This window comes from Heptranchias perlo, chromosome 20 (assembly GCF_035084215.1).
Source record: "Heptranchias perlo isolate sHepPer1 chromosome 20, sHepPer1.hap1, whole genome shotgun sequence".
NCBI lineage: Eukaryota > Metazoa > Chordata > Chondrichthyes > Hexanchiformes > Hexanchidae > Heptranchias > Heptranchias perlo.
The window spans coordinates 23,335,476-23,343,601 of record NC_090344.1 but is presented as its reverse complement, the minus strand read 5'-3'; the positions used below and the strand labels follow the sequence as shown (position 1 = coordinate 23,343,601).

General features: G+C 48.1%; 1 non-coding gene across 1 annotated transcript; it reads left to right on the top strand.

Moving 5' to 3' along the window:
* Nucleotides 1-1,674: 1,674 nt before the first annotated feature.
* trnas-gcu (transfer RNA serine (anticodon GCU)) lies at nucleotides 1,675-1,756 on the top strand. Its single transcript has one exon. It is a non-coding gene; the product is annotated as a tRNA-Ser (tRNA).
* Nucleotides 1,757-8,126: the final 6,370 nt, after the last annotated feature.

Genomic DNA, 8,126 nt, shown 5'->3' with positions numbered 1-8,126 from the left:
TAAGAAAGCAGGGCTGGCATTCGGAAGGACAGCGGCAAACTTCTCCATGAAACTTTCTTAGGTTCTCTTGTGACACGGGGGATGTTAACTGAAGAACTGGGTTTTGTTTTCATGGTCGTTTGCGCTTTTCCCTGAGCAATTCGTGTGCGTGAGAGACGGGCGGTGCTACATAGCTGCGAATGACGGCTGAAAGGTGCACTTTTGGCAATCTGGCCGATGCAGTAAAGTCGGAAATGTTCCGCTTGATCTTATTAGGTCTGTGGAAATGTACGATTGAAAGGGAATGAGGAGAAATGAAAAGAGCGGCAGTGGCGAGAAAATGTCGATTATAGGAGGTTGGCCTTGAGTGAAAGGTCCTTTGAAAGCCCGGGTGGGATTTTGTTCGGAAACGGCAGACTTTAAAGCGCGTGACCAGGAAAGTAAAGTGCCATCTTGCATATGAGAAGTGCAGAAGAAAGTTCTGCTTGGAACTGCGTCCTTGAGTCAAATTAAGTGTTTTCAGGAAAACAGCCGTTGTGAAATCATAAAGATGAAAACAGAAAATGCTGGAAACACTCAGCTGGTCAGGCAGCGCCTGTGGGGAAAGAACCAGAGGGAACGTTTCAGTTCGATCACCTTTTTCACTCGAATTCAGCAAGCGGCCATTTGCGAGCGTGGCTTATCTGCTTCACGTGTCAGATTTTAAAATACGTCATTTGCGGGTATGTGGGTACGAATCCCACCGCGACCAGAATTTATGGAGTTGTTTGTTTTGGCCTCTTCACTAAAAATCCTTCGTTCCTGAGAAGTGCTTTTTCGCATTGCTGATTTACATCTGTTTGCTCAAATCAGCAAAGTATTGATTGCCATCCAAACTGTTTCTTGTACGGAGGTGTTGGGAGTGTGAGGTGTGATCGAGGTGAAGTATCAATCAAAGTGCACAATGGCGCCCTGTTCAACGGAGTATCTCTTATGGTCAGCATAAGATAAAAATATGGACTGGAATTATAAATTTCTTCTTTGCATCGCACTAGGATGTACTATCAGGGAATTTACGTAATGCTACGGTCGCTTTGCATCGCCTCCCACTCCGTTTGGATCGGTTCACTCATTGTGAAATCGGATTTAACTGCTGTGGTTCGACACACGGTCCCACACTGCTGAACTCCCAGCCCCTTCCATCAACACTCGCTTTCTTTCACACACCGACTGGATTTCAGCATGTTGCTGTTCCATCTGAAATTCATCAACGGCCTCTCCGCCAAAATATCGAGTGAGTCGTTCTACTTGTTATCCTGGCAATTCTCCATATTCGCCATTAAACTCGTTGGTCCTTCTAACATCATTGCATCCAATGGCAAAAGCTGTTCTTCCACCAATGTTTGCTGACATCGACTAACTGGATATTTTCAACATTCTCGATTTGGGTGCATGGGCAGGTCATATTGTACGGTCAGACTTTCTTGTCCTCAGAGTCCAGGGCTTTACATTGAGAAAGACGAAAATAAAAGCGCTTTTATTCTGACTCAGTGCTGACCAAAGGTCATCGACCTGAAACTTTAACTCTGTTTCTCTCTGCACACATTCTGCCTGACCTGCTGAGTATTTCCAGCATTTTATGTTTCTAATTCAGATTGCCAACATCGGCAGTATTTTCATTTTGAATAAAAAGGGCTTTCTCCGGCTTCGGTATGTGACGAGGTGGCCGAGAGGTTAAGGTGATGGACTGCTAATCCATTGTGCTCTGCACGCGTGGGTGCGAATCCCATCCTCGTCGTCATTTTATGGAAGTCTTTTACTTGGTTCGGTCCATCCAGAAGGCTTGAAGTCCCAACTTTCTCGAAACGGCAGGGCAGATTTTTGCATTGTTTGCTGAAATCAGCAACAGTTCCTTCTACGATGGTGTTGAGATTGTAATGTCGCGGAGTATCAAAGTGTACAGTGGTGTCTTGTTAAAAAGAGTATATCTTATGGTCAACGTAAGAGAGACTTACGTACCATAATTATGATATATTCCCAGAATCATTCCGTGTCTGTGTCGGTTTAAAAGGGACGTGCTGTAAGTCCCGGATCATTCCGTGTCTGTGCCTCTTTAAAAGGGATGTGTGTAAGTCCCGGATCATTCCGTGTCTCTGTCACCCGATTTTCTTGATACCTTTTTACCTTTTTCCTTCTGAACTGAAATGACGATCCTCTCTCGAGAAGAAGGTTCACCCCTGCTTCGGGCAACTAGTAGGAAAAATAATAAAAAATGATGAGACCAAGTTCATTCTCCTGGGCTTCCATTCGAATCTCCGCACTCTATCCCCCATTCAGTCCCACCCCCGCCTGAACATTATAATCTGCAATATTCGTAAGTGAAAGGAGAAGGCGAATATCACGGTTATAATTTTCTTGGTTCCTCAACACTGAATAGCATCAATTTCAATGATTCAGAAGGTAATCATCGAATCATAGAATCTTACAGCACAGAAGGAGACCATTCCGCCCTCGCACCTGTGCTGGCTCTTTCGAAGACCTGTCCAAATTAGACCTACACCCCAGAACTTTCCCCATAACCCTGCAAATTAGTCCTCTTCAAGTACATGTCCAATCTCCTTTTGAATGATCCTATGGAATCTGCTTCCAACATCCTTTCAGGAAGTGCGTTCCAGATCTTAAAAAACACTCTGTGTGTAAAAAATTAAACCTCAATTTCCCTTTAGTTTTTTTGCCAAATATTTTAAATCTGTGACCTCTGGTTACCGACCCACTTGCCAGAGGAAACACATTCTCCCTACTTGCTCTTTCAAAACCCCTCATAATGTTGAATACCTCCATTAGGTCTCCCCTTAACCTTAAGGAGAACAATCCCAGCTTCTCCAATCTCTCCACATAACTGAAGTCCCTCATCCCTGTTAACATCCAGGTCAACCCGCTCTGAATCCTCTTCAATGCCTTTTCATCCTTCCTGTAGTATGGTGCCCAGATCTGTACAATATATTCCAACTGAGGCCGAACCAGTGATTTTTAACGGCTTCGCATGACTTCCATGTTTTTATATTCAATGTCCCTATTTACAAAGCCAAATATCCCATACGCTTTCTTAACCGTCTTATCAACTTGCCCTGTTTTGTGAATATGCACCGCAGGTCCCTCTGCTGTTGCAACCCCCCTCACCTTAAATTGTCCCATTTAGATTATACTGCCTCTCCATGTTCTTCTTGTAAAAGTGCATCACTTCACACTGATCTGTATTAAATCTTACACGTGTCTGCCCATTTCACCATTCTGTTTATGTCCTCCAGAAATCTGCAACCATCTTCCTCACTATTTACGACGTTGCCAAGTTTTGCATCATCCGCAAACTTCGAAATTGTGCTCCCTATTCCCACATCCATGTCATTTATATATAACAAGAAAAGCAACAGTCCCAATACCGACCCCTGGGGGATCACACTGCATATTTCTGTCCAGTCAGAAAAACATCCGTTCATCACTACTCCCTGCCTCCTATCCCTTAGCCAATTACGTGCCTACGTTACCATTGGTCCTTTAATCATACGTGCTTCTAGTTTTCGAATAAGTCTGTTACGTGTTAATTTCTAAATTGTGTCTTGAAAATAGCTGTAACCCCGAAATTTTATTCTTAGGCAATGAGAGTACAGATATTAAACCGAGCGCTAGATCGGGTTCATTCCCATGACCCAGAGGTGAGGGACGCGAGGAGGGGAAGTCCCATCTGGGTTTCTATTTTCCGAAAACGGAGACGGAAAATAGCAAAGCTCATGCCGTCGAAATACAACAATTGGGCTGAAGATCCGACAGCCTTTTCTCATGCCGGGCTTGCAGACCTGGCCGTTCAAGAAAGCCTGATAAGTCCATCAGGGGGAAATACAGAGAGAGAAGAAACGCAGGCAGAGATCGAGAGATGCATGCAAAGAAAAAAAAGTAGTATAAATCTCTAAATTTTGTGAATGAGCAGAATTTAAGGTGCAGCTTAAAATAAATTCCCTCTCATTTCGTGAAATCTTATCGGTGAACTTTGGGCTGGATTATCCCGTATGTTCTGAGGGAAGTAAACACTGCCTGCTAATTACAGCTCTTATTTATTTGAGCATTCCACAGTGGCGATGTGAGGTGGTTTTGAATCTCCAGTTAATTTTAAGGCCATGACTTAATCCACCCGTTATTTAACCCACAGATACCGCTCGGCTGTAGAGCAGAATGTGTAGGGTTAGTACAGGAAATCTGCCAGACTAAATGTTCCAGATATGCATCCAACGCTATACTTGCAGCGCGTGCATTGACGGTTCACTGGTAGAATCCTCGCCAACCAGCAGAAAACCAGGGGTTTGGTTCCAGGCCAATTCAGCAGCCTTTACCTGTTTTGTTCTGTACCCATGAGATTGTCTGAATAAATTCATGTGCCGGCTTCAATCTACAACTTCTTAAAAGATTATATTCATTTCGTCTACGTGTGTTGCGTGGACAAACCCTCTGCATTCTGTCCTCTGGTGCTCAAACATGCTCTGCTGGAGATAAGTCAAACACCGCTGAAAAGATGTGCGAATCCAATTGGTGATTTTTGACCAAAAATGGGGACACAACTCGGCTCATTCGGGATTTGAACCATGAAACTCCCTGAGCGAGAATCAGACCCAAAGATCAACTGGCGACAGAGCCATGCAGCCGCTGTAAAATTTCGCTGCCATGAAGCGGATCCGCCATCTTTTTTGAACATCCAATCTCGCTTTCTTGTACGATGTACGATGTAGAGCAATATCAGGTTCTAAACTAATTATTTCATAACTACAATATTAGTCTCTCTTTATCAAGTTCGTTTTCAATGTACGACCTGTATTATCACGTGACACTTTGCAGAATGAATTACTCCGAAACGACGTTGTTGTCTGTCTCGGCATCGTCACAGTTTACATTCTACCATAAATATACTTTACTCAAATTGCTGGGGCCATTGTAGTTTGATTTGTCTCCGTGTTGAAGCTGGGCAAATTGCCTGTCTCGGAAACAACAAGTCCTCGTTTCGATTTCCAGCGGTGCCTTTTTCGCGGCATGTTAGCCGAGTGGTATGATTTTTGCTTCGGGTGTTTTACTGATTGATGTACTCGAGGTCCTGGGTTCAATTCCCTAATAAGCGTTGTTGTGTTGGTGATTTGCCACTTCTGGTGACAAAATGGTTAAAGCGTTAGATCTGAAACTCAACCAGGTATTTGGGTGAAAATTCGAATCTTGTTAGCGGCGCTATTGTTTACAGTTTGTTCAATGCTCAAATAAATATGAACTGAAGATCACCGGCCGCATTTCCTTCTCTCAGAGAGATACTCCGCTGCGGCAGATCTTTTTTTGTCTGGCGACCGGGGAGATACCCTTTCTTGGCGCAGTGTGGTCCTTGTCCTGCTGCAGGAGAAGGGGGATCAACATCACCTTAAAAACTGGCGCCGGTCTCCCTCCTCAGCACGGATTGCAAGGTCTTCGCCAAGGCGATGTCTGCCCGACCAGTCCGACACGGTCCCGAGCTGGACATTCCACGACAACATTCACTTGGTCCGGGACCTGTTCCACCATTCCCAGAGGAAAGGTCTGTCGGTCGCCTTCCCCTCCCTGAATCAGGAGTAGGCATTCGACAGGGTGGATCACGAGTACATATTCAGGACTCTGCACACATTCAGATTCAGGTCACCATTCTTTGCCCGGATCTAACTTCTGTACGCTGCCGCGGAGTGTCTGATTAATGTTAATGGATCCTTGAGAGTGCCCCTTCGTTTCAGGAGAGAAATGCGTCAGGGATGCCCCATGTCCGGCCAAACATACACCGTCTGCGTGGAGCCTTTCCTGCACCTCTTGCGCAAGAGGTTGTCGGGACTGGCTCTGCGTGGGCCGGGCGTGGAGGTCGTCCTTTCGACTTACGCCGACGACGTGCTCCTCGTGGACACGGATCCCGTTGACTTGCGGAGGATGCGCGAGTGCCAAAAGGTGTAATCTGCCGCTTCCTCCGCAAGGATCAACTGGGAGAAATATTCCGGACTCCTTGTAGGTCAGTGGTGGGCGGACTCCATGCCGGAGGAGCTACGGCCTTTTGCCTGAAGCACCACGCACCTCCGGTACCTGGGAATCTACATTCGCCCTGCCGAGGGTGCCTGGCCGGCGAACTGGCAAGAGCTGGAGGACAAAGTCACCGCTGGCCCAGGGCACTGGATAGGACTGCTCTGAGTATCATCCTACAGGGGTCGAGTGCTGGTCATAAACCAGCTGCTGACCGCAATGTTGTGGTACTGGTGGATCACTTTGATCCCCCCTCCTGAGTTTGTCACCAAGATTCTGAAGAAGCTCGTTGACTCTTTCTGGGCCAAAAGGATGCACTGGGTCGCTGCTGCAGTTTCTCGCTTAGGGAGGGCGGTCAGGGCCTGGTGTGCGTCCACAACCAGGTATCGACTTTCCACCTTTGGACCCTGCAGCGATACCTGTACGTTGAGAATCCTCTAAGATGGTGTGGTTTGGCAATGCATTGCTTCCACGAACTGCAAGGCCTGAACTACGACAGGCAGCTCCTGTTTATCACGTTGCAGGGCAGCCATGTCCTTGCAGGAACTGCCTGTCCTTTATGAGGATTTGATCAGGGTCTGGAGTATGGTTGCCTCCTACCAGTGCTCTCCCCCGTCAGGGATGGCAGCCATCCTTCAGGAGCCGCTGCTCAGGAATCCGCACCTCCGCAGTTTTGGCCTAGGCGACACCTGGCTGATGGAGTGGAGGGCCCTGGCTGTAAAGTAACCAGAGCCAAAGACGCCCTGGATGGTGGATGCACGGGCGGGATGGCGCCGGGAACATTGGCTGCACGAATGTCCTGCCATTATGTCTGGTATGCGGCCAACGCCATCTCCGTATTGAAAGTGGCACTAGGCCCTGACTCCAGTAGATGTGTCAAGGAGGCTCAAGTGTGTGGAACGATCCCGTCCCCCGTTCAGACGGAGTTCCTAATCGGCACCAGGCCCCGAAACTTACCTCGGGGGGCTGTGCCTCATAAATTGAGCCATCTCCCGGAAATCCACTCCGTGCCATTTCACTCTGCGTGGAGAGGTTTCCTATGCGGGCTGCTCCTGCACACTCTCCTCTTCTTCACCGTCGTCTCTCGTCCGGACACGCCCTGACATACTATATTGCCAGCCGGCGGAGACAGGGGTCCCTAGTGGATGGTCCTCCCCTGTGCCATTGGGGATCTGGAATTGAGAGTGTTGCAAGGAGCATTCCCTACAAACATGATTTTTAGCCATTTTACAGACTTACATTTCACCTGCACTTACTGCAGATGGATAAGTCCGTGTTCCATTCATTGACACGATGTGGGAGGCTGCAGCCCCTGTTCCACGATTTAAGGGAGCTGCTCCTTAAGTTCTGGTTGCACTTCAGTCCCAAGCTCCTGATCTTTGGCCACCCAGTGAGGTGGGGGCAGGCAATTTGGAGGAGGTCCTCGTGGGTCTGCTCCTGTTCCTGTCCAAAGTGGCGATCCACAGGTCCAGGCTAGAAGCAGCCCGAGGGGGCGGTCGCTCTGACTGTCTGCATCACTTCCGCGACATTCTACGCGCCCGGATGGCCCTGGAGAGGCAGCACGCGGTGTCTGCCGGGGTGCTTGATGCTTCCCGTGACCGGTGGGCACCGCAGGGGCTGGACTGCTTCCTTGACCAGTATAATAAAATTATTATTTGATTTTGTTTGTTATTTGACTTTGATTTGCTTTTTAAAAAATAAAGCAGACACAAAACCCCCTTCTTGTAAAAGGGGCCTAAACACAAAAAAATGAGCTGAGCATCCTCTCCTCGACTGCCCAGTATTATTGCACACTCTCGACCGATGAGCTGGCGGACCCTGCTCTTCGACCGAGTGATGCCTCACTCCGCGAGACACCTAGGCCCTGGTTGGCAGTGCAAGCTGACCCGCCCCCACTCCCGCCCCACCCACCCGCAATCGGTCTCACCTGTTGATAGTCCCAGTGGCGAAGAGAGAAGAGGCTGTCGAGTGGCTCCAATCGCAGGTTGACTTTCGGTAGCCCCGTGGATAGAGTGCGTCCAGCGGCAGGGAATGACACCGAGCGCGGTGTCCATGAATGGATTCTCTCTACCGGGTCCTGGCCGCGGGTCACTTATAATGGC